Source organism: Candoia aspera, chromosome 4 (assembly GCF_035149785.1).
Source record: "Candoia aspera isolate rCanAsp1 chromosome 4, rCanAsp1.hap2, whole genome shotgun sequence".
NCBI classification, from domain to species: domain Eukaryota; kingdom Metazoa; phylum Chordata; class Lepidosauria; order Squamata; family Boidae; genus Candoia; species Candoia aspera.
Window position 1 is genome coordinate 67,240,781 of NC_086156.1, and position 15,201 is coordinate 67,255,981.

General features: G+C 37.1%; 1 protein-coding gene across 1 annotated transcript in view; it reads right to left on the reverse strand.

Moving 5' to 3' along the window:
• Window positions 1-15,201, reverse strand: part of EPHA5 (EPH receptor A5) — a 247,426-nt gene that overhangs the window by 219,540 nt on the left and 12,685 nt on the right. The gene's annotated exons all lie outside the window — the stretch shown is intronic.

The window sequence follows — 15,201 nt, forward strand, 5'->3', positions numbered from 1 at the left end:
TTTTTCTAAAAGTCAGCTAGGATGGTGAGACAGACCTGTTCCTGCCAGTGAGAAAAAGATTCATATTCTTAGTAGTATATTCTGATTTCTTCATTTTTTTTACACACGCTCACAGGTGCTCTTATTATTACCACCATCTCATATCATCTTGAGATGAATCACAGCATTCGAAAGGGTTTGCTATGCTATCCTGGGAATCCCCCGGTATAAAAATTTTTCAGTTTAAGCAAGTAATGATGAAAAAATTAAAGTAAAAGTGCCAAACCTAACCCATAGTTTTAAATACTAAAGCAGTATTTTTTCCCCACAAGTTGACCATAGCAGCTAAGGAATCAGATTTTACACCCTTCTCCCTAGGCCTTGTTTTCTTATTACTGATATGTTAGATTTTGGTAACAAGTAACATGCCATTAATATCCAGTTAAAATGCTTTGGTCTGAGAATCTTAAAAACATGAATATTGCAAGATAGTTCATCAAGAAGCAAATCAGAGAAGTTGCATTCATATGCCAATTATTTTCCAACTCTAGGAAAGATTTTAAAATGTTTGCATTTTGATTGCTTATCTTATTTTTGTCTACTAAATTGAACAGATTTCGTCCATCCTCTTCCTACATACTCCTATTTTTCTATCAGTTAAATTTTAAACGGAAATGGTTCTGATTAAATGGCCCAATTCACACAGGTGCAGATGAGTCAGAAACCTTTAAATGACTGTAGCAATGTTCACCCTCATAGTTACTACTGCCACTTGAGGTGAAATCCCTCCAACTATTAGTGCTTCTTTCCACTTACCTTCCACCTGTATGCTTACCATTCTTATAATTCCTCCCAGTTGCACCTAAACTGCCTCTTTTAGTTCTTCCCCATCTCTCATCTAAGAAATAAGTGCATGGACATACAGTATGTGCACATCTATGCACAACCTGATGGCTGAAAGCGAAGAGGAACTGAGGAGCCTTATGATGAAGGTGAAAGAAGAAAGTGCAAAAGCTGGCTTGCAGCTCAACCTCAAAAAAACCAAGATTATGGCAACCAGCTTGATTGATAACTGGCAAATAGAGGGAGAAAATGTAGAAGCAGTGAAAGACTTTGTATTCCTAGGTGCAAAGATTACTGCAGATGCTGACTGCAGTCAGGAAATCAGAAGACGCTTAATCCTTGGGAGAAGAGCAATGACAAATCTTGATAAAATAGTTAAGAGCAGAGACATCACACTGACAACAAAGGCCCGCATAGTTAAAGCAATGGTGTTCCCTGTAGTAACATATGGCTGCGAGAGCTGGACCATAAGGAAGGCTGAGCGAAGGAAGATCGATGCTTTTGAGCTGTGGTGTTGGAGGAAAATTCTGAGAGTGCCTTGGACTGCAAGAAGATCAAACCAGTCCATCCTCCAGGAAATCAAGCCAGACTGCTCACTTGAGGGAATGATATTAAAGGCAAAACTGAAATACTTTGGCCACATAATGAGAAGACAGGACACCCTGGAGAAGTTGCTGATGCTAGGGAGAGTGGAAGGCAAAAGGAAGAGGGGCCGACCAAGGGCAAGGTGGATGGATGATATTCTAGAGGTGACGGACTCGTCCCTGGGGGAGCTGGGGGTGTTGACGACCGACAGGAAGCTCTGGCGTGGGCTGGTCCATGAAGTCACGAAGAGTCAGAAGCGACTAAACGAATAAACAACAAATGCACAACCACAACCTATTCAATCCCTTTATACTAAGCCCACTCCTTCCAGCCCTCTCTTCAAGACAACATGTTATATCAGATCACGTTATATGGCAAAGAACAGCTGAAATATTCAGCCCTTGGCATTAAGATCCCACCATCAATGCACTGCAATGCATCAAGAACCTGTTTTCAGCCTTAAGCAAATCTTTTCAGCAGGAATTTAACTGACTGCCAGAAACCTTTTTTTACAACTAATGGTACAAACCAGCTATCAGCCCACTCTTACATCAAACCCAATTTTATTCTTCATAATCAATTTTTTAGTAAAGATCAAGATCAGATTTAATAGTCAATGATTCTTTAAGAATACAAGATGCTATATACTCAAGCATCTATTTCTATTTTAAATATTGGTCAAAAGAATTGTTTCTGAAACTGTTTAAACAGACTGGAAGGAAACAGGTGTTTAGGCTAGCATCTATTATGCTTCAATAGATGAACAATCCATTTTGTGATCATGACTACATGGCCTTTTAAGAATACAACAAATAATTTAAAGGAAAACAAAAACAGAATAAAAAAGGTAGCAGAACATTTTAGATAGGAGAAAACCACAATGGAGCTGAATGTGTTTTACTTTTTTTTCTCAGTAACACATGTAAAAGAGAGATTATATATCTTTATGATTAACACAAAAATATGAGATGTTAATTTGGCACTAAATGATTCTTGCAAGCCTTTAACAGAGAACATACATGTATTTTGATTATGCGGTGTTAAATCATTTATAACAAACCTACTTCGGCAGTGGAAGTATTCAGAGGCCAACAGCTCTGGTGATAATAAGAGTGTCAACTGGTATGAAAATACATTATTACTCCAGAAATAAATATACAATGTAAAGGACAAAAACATCACGGATGCTACTAAAACACACAAACACCAAGAATGTGGTAGACTGGGTTCAGGAACACTGTATGTGTAAGTAACTCTTTTCAAAGCAACTTTTGCTTGAACACCTAGAAACAATTTAGGAGATAGGATACTAGTTTGCTTTGCATATAAGGCACTGCTAGAGAAAAAAAACTGCCACAGGTGAACTAGTTGGTTAGAAGGCAAATGTAGAAACTGACCCTGATAATTTCCCAGTTACAGTTATGCATTTTTAAATGAATTACTGTACTGTATACACAGATAGCCAGCAAAAAATCCATAGAAAAAGATAAATGTATTACACTTTCCTGCGGCAGGCTGCTCGTATATTCAATTCATGATTGACAGAATAGTTGGTTTTCCATCTATATTTTCTAATAATGACATCAACCAATTCAGACTTCTTTTGTCTTGTTTTCTAATGCATTTGGAGCAAATCTGGATTTTCTTGACATGTATCAACATGAAGTATGAATATGATACATCTGCAAAGATGTTATCACAGCAAATAGAGCCCAGAAACTAGCCAATTCTACACCAGTGCATACACTATGCTTTGGTCATAAATATGAAACAGCCCTTATCCAATAAATCACTTAAATGTGTATCTTGGTTGCAGAGAATCTCATTGCCCAAGTTCAGATCTGGACTTGCCTATCTAAGGTTCTCTGGAAAAGGTAAGCAGTGTTATTTAGAACAATATTCATAAATAGTACAAGTGGTCCAATTTGAAAGTTAGCTAGTGTCCTACAATGCCCTTCAAACTGAAGAGACAGACCTCGAGGGAAACACAGTGAAAGAAACTGATTTCTGTGACACCAGAAAATGGGTATTTGCACTAGCTAAGTGAAGCATTCTCCCTGTAGATGAAATATAGGACTTAAATGTCAAGATGCTGCAGAAGCTCAGACCTGTACATATTTGATAAATCAACTTTTTCCAGTTAAAAAGATCTGATCCCACTGCTTGAAAGAATATGGTCCTTTCCAACACGGCACACTGAATATCAAGGGACCAGCTCTAGCTTTGAAATCTGAACTCATTCTCATTTACCTTCATTGTCATCCTTACACAACTGCACTGCTTTTTAAGAAGCATCTTTTTGTAATTATTAAAAATATCTTCCTTAAGTTTATTTATTTATTTATCATTAAATTTATACACTGCCCATCTCACTATAAAAGTGACTCTCAGCAGCTTACAAATGAAAATTAATAAAACTCTTATAAAAATAGAAAAAGTACAAAAAATAGAAGATAAAAGAGGGAAACTAAAAGGATTTACCAATCCCAAACAGCATCAGAACATACTCTCTGTTCTTTCAGTCCTTCATCAGCCAGATCAGTAGCAGCCAACTCTTTTGCTACCTGCTAGTCTCCTCTATACCAGCCCCTTTCAGGCTAGCACAATCAAAATTTACCCCTTTCATATATGTCAAGGAAAGAGATAGACATGCCTCAGTTTCAAAGCCGGCCATGTAAGTTGCTGACAACCATAAGAGAAAATTATAGTTACAAAGAAAGGAGCTACAGATGTTTCCTTGTGATTTCAGCTTTCCTCCAGATTTTGTCTCTATCTGAGCAAATATCTATATTAAACTGGCAAATATTCAATCTTTCTGTCACCAACATTTTGGTGAAGTCCTTTTCTTTTCTCTCCTTCCTGAAAAGAAACATCTTAAATGTTGGGGAGCAAGATTTCAAAGAAAAAAATCTTCACAGGTCCAAGAAAACAGCCTTATAAAGATGGCAAAACCAGTTGAGAGTCTATTAAACATGTTTTTGAAAGGCTATTCTGATCTACTTCAGAATATACTAAGGCAAATATGAACCATAGATCAGCTACATGCTAATGCTACAGAAATCAGAGTCAAATTAATTATTCAGGATGGACCAGGAGGAAACTATTTGCCACATGCAGACTTTCCATGATTCATGTTCAGTCCCCCTACATTCTTCTGTCATTTAAAAAATAAAATCTCCCCAACTCAAGTTCAACTCCTGATGACTAAATGGACAAATTATGTTGTTTGTTGATAACAATACAGAAATGGTTTGCCATTTTCTGGGATTTTTTTTTTTAACTTCCTTGCTTAGTCTGCAGCCCTGTGGTTTCCTAGTGCCATCCCATCTAGGCTGGTCCCTCTTAGTTTTTTTTTTCAGTATCAGCCAAATTTAACTAGATGCTGCTACAAACAGCTGAGATCTTGCAAGCTTTAAATCATCAGCCAATGGCAAGATGCAGACATTTGGCTACACTATTAAAATCGTGTAGTCAAATGGATTCTAGTAAGTAGTAGTCAGCACCTGTTGAAATTTTGTGGCCATGGAGCATACCTTTAAAAATGTTAATGTGTTACAAATGTGTGTAATTGGCATAAGGAGGTTGAATAGCTCTTCAGTGTGGGGTTTCTGGCTCAGATCGAGATATTGTCTAAAACTAGACAATTAAATCATTAGTTGCTTAATTGGTAAATTATCAATCACCCACTTCATTAAAATACTTAAGAATCTCTCGGGTCAAAACCTGCATTGACATTGCAAGCAATCTTACAAATTTAGTTGTTTTAATCCCTTTATTATTTTTATACATAACTCAAGGTGGCGAACTAATAACACTAATACTCCTTCCTCCTCCTATTTTCCCCACAACAACCACCCTGTGAGGTGGGCTGGGCTGGCCCAAAGTCATCCAGCTGGCTTTCATGCCTAAGGCAGGACTAGAACTCACAGTCTCCTGGATTCTAGCCTGGTGCCTTAACCACTAGACCGAACTGGCTCTCTAACTTGTTCCAAGTGTTTAATTTAATACATTGATTTCTACTCAATATTCCATTTTTGGCCACATTTGTTCTTTCTTTTAAAAGATAATACAACCTTTAGTGGTTCTACCACTATACTTAATTCACAGTAAGAGCAAACTAGCAAGATAACGGAAGCTTATGCTTGGGAAGCATTGTCCTAATCCTTTAGTATTGCTAGATGAGATTAATTTGACATATACCAAATGAAATATTTTTTCACAATCTGATAATTATACTTGCAATAAAAACCATAATCCAAATGAGAAGACGAACTTGGGGCAGCTGTATCAGTTATTCTAAAAAAAAAGAAATTTTACAGCTTTCACCAAATAAAGTTTTGTATTGTAAGTACATTAAAATTAAATATGGTGTTTTTAAGGAAGGAGAAAGCTGAGATACATCAATTCATTGAAAAAGGATGTGAAGTTTAAGAAAAACATGTTTTTTACTTTGAACACACTTCTTACTTTGACCACACCCACTTCCCCTCCCATATTCACATATGGTCTCAAACACATTCAACAAGGTATGTATGAAGTTCACGACTATACACCTGTAAGTTCATCTGTACATGATTCTTAGCAGAGCAACAGCACAACAGAAATAAGTCTTTGTCTATGTCAGCCTAGAAAGAGATTCAGGAATGGATGAATTTGTCAGAGTTGATTTCTCTCAGTTTCCCATTTGTCCCAATCTCATTTGTTTCCAACATCTGTTTGCTGCATCAGTTTGCAAACTACTTCTTCCAAATAAGTTTTGACTAAAAAATGTACAGATTTTGTATGCATTTCTCCAGTATGTTTTTATGCACTTCTTCCAGTTCATGCAACTATTTTAAGTATTTTCCCTACTGAAAATCATGTTTGTGTATACTTTTCCCAAATGTATGCATTTCAATGCAAACATTGTCAAGTTTTCATTTTTGTGCACTTTTTGAGTTGTAAGTATCACCAGAATTCTGCAAAATAGTTTACAATATGCAAGATTTTACCAATTTGTGAAGGGAGGTGCAAACTGAGTAGCTTTGCATAAAAATCTGGACCAAATGAATTTCTCCTCCGCCTCTAGAATGGGAACAAATAACATAGATAACAATATAACATACTGCAGATAACAACAGAGAGGTTTGATCACATTTAGTTATGCATATTCAAGCTTCACTTCAGATAGAACAAAAGAAAAAAGCACAAGAAAGTTGTGCAGGTTTTCAAAAACAAAACAATTTCCCCAAGAGAAAATACTGATAGCCTCATAATCTTGAGAAACAGTGTAGTGGTTCAGAATTTAAGATTCTGAACTAGAGTTACCCTATTTATACTCACAGAGACCCTATCCATACACACAATCACCTATCAATTCCTATATTCATATACACCCATACTGATTAATACTTTCTGACATTTAGCCCTTCATTCATACTTAAACTAAACTTTCATTTCCCTGCATGTAGTGATCAACTCCATTCCACAAGATAAAACTACCTTCATACAGAACTATTACATCTTTCCCTTTTTCTTAGTTTCAGACACACAACATACCTATTTTAATTTCATTCACTGCATTTCTTGATTCATACTCTTTACTATTTATACCTCTCATATTCCATGTCCCAATCTTCCACATGCCACAGTTATTCCCAGATGGGACCAAAAGATACTTATCTCCATGGTCCATAATTTTTCTGGGTGCCCCTAGGTCAGCACATATAACATCTCTACTGCGCGAGCTGCACTGGGTGCCAGTTTGCTTCCGGATCCAATTCAAGGTGTTGGTTATCACCTTTAAAGCCTTACCTGGCATGGGGCCATGTTACCTGGTGGACCATCTCAACCCCATCACATCAACCCACCCCACCCGATCATCCAGAGAGGGCATGTTACGGACCCCATCCATAAGAGAATTTCATCTGGCAGGGTCCAGGAAGCGGGCCTTCTCTGTGGTGGCCCCCGCTCTCTGGAATATCTTGCCCCTGGAGGTGAGGCAGGCCCCTTCACTCCTGACCTTCCAGAAGGCCCTGAAGACTTGGTTCTGCCGTCTCGCTTGGGGCAGGAATGTGGGTGACCATTCTTGGGGGTGGCTCGCACCCTAGAGCCCCTCCCACCAGCTTGGAATTTTATAGCCTCTTGTATTTTATATTTACTTATTGCATTTTATATTTGTAATGTGTTTGATTTTTTATGGGATTTTAACATTTATTGTTGTAGCTTGATTTTATTGTAAGCCACCCAGAGTCCCTCTTTTGGGGGAGATGGGCGGTAATAGAATTTGAATGAATGAATGAATGAATGAATGAATGAATAAATGAATGAATGAATGAATGAATGAATGAATGAATGAATGAATGCATGCTTTGGTCGATTGTGTTTTTACGTAATGCTTTTTATTAACAAGGTATAAACTATGTGACCAGCCACGCCACATGCAGCACTTCCTGCTAAAAGCACTGACAACACCAGTGAGTTCTGGCACAATTTTAACATTTTGACCAGTATGGTATACTACAAGCAAAACTAAGACCTAGATTTGCCAGAAGTATGATTGCATTATTCTATGCATGTTAGGATCACTAATGTAGAGATAACCTTACAAGTCAACATACTATTCACCACATCCTATCAACTCATAGGTACATGGAAGTATATTGATGCAACATTCAAGATGCACACAAAAACAGTCTCAGATATGCATTCTTCAAGAACCAACAATAGCAGAAATGTTCAATGCAGCTGACTTTATAGAGAAACTACTACTTCACCTCATCTCCCTGATCTCTAATTTGCCAAGAGCTTTTCACACAGATATTACAATCATGGCCGAGGCCTTGACAACTGCACCCATAAATCAATTTCAAAATCTTTCATTAATCATCTTTCTGTAATCAGTGGCTATTCAGTGCAAATTTACATCTCATTTCTGTTGGCCAAATAGATGCATTACAGCTGTGAAGCTTAGTCAAGCTTAAATGATTATATATACCCTAATAAACAGTGAAGTCTTCTCTGTCTGGTACCGTGAGCTGCATTAATGACACTTAGTAGGAACACTGTCTGCATTGCCCACTGCAAGGAAAGCAGAGCTCCTTTAGTAAGCAAATTACCATTCTTGAGATCTAAATGTAAATGAAGTCTTAGAACAAGGGGATTAATTGCTTTTGTATTTTGGGTTTGCTGGTCAAAGTTTGCATATGAATATGAGACATTCTCTGGTATAAGTCTCCTTGCTTCCCTGGTGCACACAGTCCAGGGGCAAGGAGACAGAACAAGGCAAAACTAAAATTTTAGATAAGATCAGTTCAAACATCTTCGTACTAGCAAATGGTGGAAGAAGGCTTCACTCCTCCTAGCTCCACACTGACAAATCCCCTATTGAACATTTGGATGGATGATGGGATTTTTACTTTACATCAATTATTGAATTATAATGATGGGTTTTTATCATTTCCTTGAGAATGAATAAATACCATTTGTCTGTTGCTACCCAACGGCAGTATTTACAACCACAACATTTGTTGACATTTCACAATGGACCAGCAGAACGTTCAGCTTTACAGACACCTAATTTGTTAAAGTGATCACTAAATCTTAAGAGACCAAAAAAAGACAAAAAACCCACCCAGTCTTTAAAGATACTTGTTACTGAGAAATATTTGTTTAAAAATTAATGACTGAATGGAACAAGGAATTAGAGATCCCAATTTTGTCTAAACAATAGGGAACTATTTTAATGGTAATATCAAAAATTTCAATTGATCTCAGATTAAAGCCTATTCAACAAAAAATACTATTTTGGACTTACTAGGTATCATGGTGTTTGTACAAAAAAACGAATAAGTAAATAATTGTGTTGTTGGAGATGCACCAATAATAATGTTTCATTTAAATATGTTTTTTGCATTGTCCTAAGATTGTTATAATCTGGAAAGAAGTCATTGTGTATATATATTTTACTTTCAGACAATGTTTAATATCTTTGAATGTCCATGTTCTTTTGAACTATATACTTACTGTATTACATAGAAATGGCTAAGCTGGACAACCGAAATTGACTCTCTGTGCTATTCTTATGGCTAAGAAACTACAGAAGCTCAATTTATGGCTCCAATTATTCAGTGGATTGAATATCTGATGTTATTTGCAATTTATGAACAAGGTGCTTACAAATCTAGATTATGTATGGATGATTACAAAGAAATATGGTGATTCTTCATTGAAATAGTTTTGTTTTATATCTCTCTATCTATACACGCAAACATCTGCATGCACACAAACATGTATAAAAAATCTTTGTGTAAGTATATACAGTATAATTACTGTTGTTGTAGCTTGTTCTTACTTGCTTGTTCTATTTTTTATTTGTTGTTTTATTAAATAAAGGCAAAAAACCCACCCTGTTATAGCCCCTCTAACCAAAAGCTTGTACATAAGAGATCCTAATTCATTCTACCTTTTTGCCTCTAAAGAGAATGTGACAGAAGAAAGCTTACTTTCCCTATTTCATCAATAAAATCATGACAAGAACAATGGCACCTCCACAGGGCCACTGCAACCACTTGGGTTGACATCTTCTCTTCCCCCCTCCTCCTCCTATTGCCCTGCACAAAACAGCAACAGAACCATGGCTTGGTAGACTTTGATATCATCTGGATTGACACCTGAGCAGTCTGTTTCCAACACAGTTTCTCATTATAGGAATAATGAAAACTGAAGCTTCTACTGTTTTCATTGTACTGTTTCCTCTCCACGTTTCTTCTGTGTCCTGTCTTTTAAGACTATACATGTAGTGATAGGGTAAAACAGTATCAGAAATTATGAAGGCCATTCTGACAGCCTTTCAGGTTAAATAGTAATTTATAAATGTTACAGTAAAATAGCTTTATATTTATGGTAGAGAGAAGGTGCATTTGCAAATACAAAATAACAGGCAAATAGAACTGAAAACTGGATCTTTATTATGAATCAGTGAGTGCATGTTTGCTCAAAATAGGCATATAACATAAAGTATCAGATAATAAATATCAGATAAAGTATTGTGATTCTGAATTGAGCATATTGTTTCAGAGAGAAGAAATGTCTATTATAAGCACTCTTGCTGTGCTTGTAACTAATATTAACATGTTGGATCTTGTCACTGCTAACAACTATTCATAGATGAGAAGAATTTTAACATCTAGTTGTTTCTTCAGAACTCCTGTCCATCATGTGTTTATCAGTCTTAAGAGAATGATAGAGAACTAATCCAGCAAGATTGGGAACTAATCCAGCAAGCTATAGCAGGCCTAGCATATTTTTTTTTTAAAGAAATAGTATGTGAAAGCAGATTATCACTTGTGATACTACTGGAAGAAATACATGCACAAACCAATTATTTGATATTCTTTTGCAAGAGATTCATTACGGAAAAAAATCCTCCTTAACTCTCTTCCTCCTCATTCTCCCTTTCCACTGAAACTCAAAGAACCCTTGTTTCTGCATAATTTCAAACTGTGTTTCACTTTCTTCTTACCACCTCAATTTCTTCTTCCTTTCTAGTGCTAGTGGCAAATAAGAAAGATGCTCTCAAACTGAACTTGACTTCTGGAATTTATTTGCTATTTTCTTTTTCTGGGCCATTTTTTAAGTTTCCCTCTCTACCCAAAATTCCTAGGTAGTCCCTCACTGAAGTAGTACCCAAGTCCAACTTTGTTTAGTTTCTGAGCTCAGACAAGATCTACTAAGTGTTGCTTCCTGCTGAGGCTATGTTTGTGGGTTGAAATACTAATAACAATTTTCTTCAGTGAACCTCTGTTGCAAAATAAAACCTGGTGTATTTATAAATTTTGGCAGCTAACTATTTCCCTGACTTTATCAAAGTACTACATAAAATCTATGCAAAATCCATTCTGATTGCCACCTTCATCAAGTATATATACATACCAGCAAATCTGTGCACAATCACCACACTGTTCCATATAGAAAATGGTAAATTATGTTTTAAAATAGAAACCTAAGAAGTAGATTTGCTAAATGAAGGAGAGAGGAACATTTGCACAAAGACTAGCTTATGCTGTTGGTTTCTTCATCTCCTGTGTAATAAGATCTGGCATATGAGGTATTAAGCTATGTCTTCCAAAGTGTTTAGCCAAGCATACTGCTTCACTAATATGAACAATTTTTTAATAACTATTTATATAACTATCCCATATATATTCAGTTCAGAGAAATATCTCTGAAATCCCATTGACTTCTGTTCACAAAAGCTTCTCCATTTAAACAACCACAAGCTAGAGAACACTACACTGTTAAGGATGAGACTACTGGTTGAAAGACCTTGCTGCATCTTATGCATTTGAAGTGAGTTGTAATGTGCAACTGAAGAAAGACTATTAATTAAAAATAATTTATAGCCATGTATTATTTATGGTATTATAAAAGGCTTACATTATATATTCACTTTTAGCAACATAAGCATCTACTCTACTGAGCATACAAAATACTTTTCCTTGCTATACTACAAATAAATGACTGAACCTCCAGATATTGCTATAAAAACTCAGTGTCTCTCATCATGACTATGCTGGCTGGGATTGATGCGAGTTGTAGTGTAGCCACATCTACATATCCAAGGTGTCTGCTCTACAAGGTGGACCAGACCAAGAAACAGACACCACATAGGCTTAGAACCACATTTATCAGAATGGGTATGTATAGTAACAGAATCCTGCAATTCTAAAAGTGCTTCCCTTTCTCCCTCCTTTAACTTCCTGAAAATTAAGGGGCGGGAGGGTTGCCTGAGACATTTTCATAAACTTCTCTTCATATGGGCTTAAGCTACATTTATCTCTTTGTTGCCCTTGGTAATGGATCTTCCTCTGTCCATCAAGTCCATCCTCTATGCCAGTGTTTTTCAAACTTGGCAACTTTAAGATGTGTGGACTTAAACCCTCAGAATTTCCCAGCCAACATTCCCTAACAGCTGCTCATAACCAAGAAAACCAGATCATCACAGTGTCTCACTAGTCAGATTGTTTGAAAGGAAAAAGGGGTTCAGTTACAAAGCTTTGCAAACTAGATATGTGTATTTGAGCACCCCTTTTATCACTATGTTAAGATGCGATTTCTATGATCTCTGATCCTTCTTGACATGGGAAAGATGTTGCTACCTGTATACCTTATAGAGAAGGAATACACAGATGTTCGAGCCCTGCAATATTATGCAAACCATCATTCCCAGACCTATAGAATTCCATTACACCAGCATTATTTTCCCAACTGGAAATCTTAAGAGGTTACATCATAAGTATGGAAAAGTTTGGCCTCCTACCCCAAACCTAAGATGAAAACGCTGGCTATGATGCAAGGCCTTTAGACATATACTGCCCAACTCAACTGCATGGTAAGTGGGCAGTCATACAAACTGATATTTTAAATTAAAAAACTGAAATATAAACCCAAACTTTCACTGGTTCAGAGACAAAGGTGAGTTGCCAAGGTGGCTTTATTTGAGCAACAGTAAAACAAGCCCCAGATGGCTAGTTGGCCTTCCAATATAAACAATAATAAACACTGTCAGCAAAGCAGTCTGCCCTGTTAGAAAACTCCAGAGACAGACCCACAGAAAGTACTTTTAATATTTAATGGATGGGGCTTAGCCATTCTCATTTTAATAGACTACCACCTACTTCTCTTGCACAGCACACAATGCAATCTAGGTGCTTTACCCAAGCTGAAGACTGCTACATTCCTGCTTTCCACCACAGTATGAGGAAACCAGTAGCACAAAATAAGTACTTTGTAGTTTTCCTCACTTCTCAGTATTTAGGATTGATACTGGAGTGTGGGAAGCTCTACTTATTTGGGTTATCAAATTGAATAATGTTCTAATCTCTTGTATAGATTTGTGTTTTTCCCACAAAAGAAAATTCAGGGGGAACACAGAGTCGTTATTATCTTGGAAGTATAACAAACATAGAAAGCCCTCCCGTGATTTCAATTAAACCAACTGAAATTATAGTGAGATTTTTTTATTCTTTTTAAAAATAGAAAGCACAGAGCAGATAAGATAAGCCTAGCAGTAGTGCTAAAAAATATATCCCTGTTCAACTCCTGAATAGGGTTGAACTAAATTTGTCCTGCTTGAAATCTGCTGAATAGGATTTGAGCAAAACTTTCTCAGTCTAGTCTTTGATTACGGCAGGCAAAGGTTGCCATGAGGAATGTTGGATCATCTCACAATCCCTTTGTGATGCAGCATAAGGAGAATACAAGTGTGCACCTTGCTGCCTCTTTTCTTCTGCCCTGTTTAAGGTTTAAAGGATTTGGGGAGGCATGCAAAGCTGCAGTTCTTGAACACCATGCTTTTGTGTGAACAATTGTTTGAAACAGAAACCTCTTCTATTTGTGATTCTCACTTAAAGAGTGGATGCAAAAGATCAAGCCACTTTCTGGGCAAATGAAATTATGCATCTTATCGCTAATCACTAGCAAAAGTAAGAGTTAGAGAACAAAATAATTGCTGTTTAGAATTTCAATATAAATACACAGTTATCAAATAATGGATCCTTTCAACCATAAATTATTGAACATAAAAGCAATTTAAAATGCTACAGTATGGGAAAAATTCTAAGAAATTTTAAACATTAAACATTTTGTGTGTTATATTAGATGTCATCCACTTTGCTGTCTCTAACTGCCTTACGATACCATCCTTTTTAAACTGTACTCTGAACTGTTATGGTTTCTATACCCACCCTAGGGCTCATTTTAGAGTAGAGGAGAAAAGAGCCCATCCAAGTTCTACTTCAGGCAACAAAATGCCTTGAGCAGATAACTGAGGCATCCCATTTGTACCTATTTTTTTAAAAAATGTATTATTGAATGTATATCCCACCTTTCTGTTTATTCAACAATCAACTTTTTTTTTACTTTTGATGCAAGGCAACATGAGCACGGGAAGCCTCTCTCACCTTACAGTACCTCTGTCTGTGGTACCCCATGTCCTTTTTGATCAGCCGCTCCACTAACAAAATGGGATCTTTTCAAAGCATGGCTGTGGCTCTCAAAAAAGGCTGGGGAAAGCAGCAGCAACCGCCAGAAGAGGGTATGGGCGGGCAGGCGGGCAGCAGAGGTCAGTACACAGCAGCTGCCTTCCACCCCAAACAGCCCCTCCTGGAGAGCACCAATATTTTGCACTCTAGGAGACATTGCCAGCTTTTCTTCCCTTAGTCTCGACGTGGTTTTTGCACTTCCCTACTTTACCACTTATTTTTCCCATGACATCTAACTACAGTGAAATGAAAGTTATGTAGTGCAAATTGGATTTTTGGTTTCCAAAATAACATTATATATCAAACCTCTGTGGTTTTTATTGAATCTAGGACTGCACCTGCCCATGCCAAACCAACTCTTCTGCCATTTCCTGTTCTTGTTCTTTTTCCTGTGCCGCCTCCTCTTCTTCAGCTATCTCACCACTACTCTTCCCCTTTCCCCTGCTACAATCTCTTTTCCTCATTTTCCCCCCTCACTATTATTGTAAGCTCTCTAGCCAATAATCAGCAGCCTCCTCCTACCCAAAAAGGAAAAGTACAATGCTTTCTCAGCATAGCACTGAGCTGGTCTAAACAGTCACTTTGGGATCCAGAGCCAATGAGGGTATGCGTACAGCCATAAGGTAGTAATCAAGTGCTACCTCAACCATCTTGCTAGTTTCTTAGGACAGCCACTGGCAGACAGCCTGTCTGGAGAAACTGTTTAGAGTGCCCCTGGACCCAGAGGTACCATGCCTGCAAGCAAACAAAGAAAATGAAAACTGGTATTCTT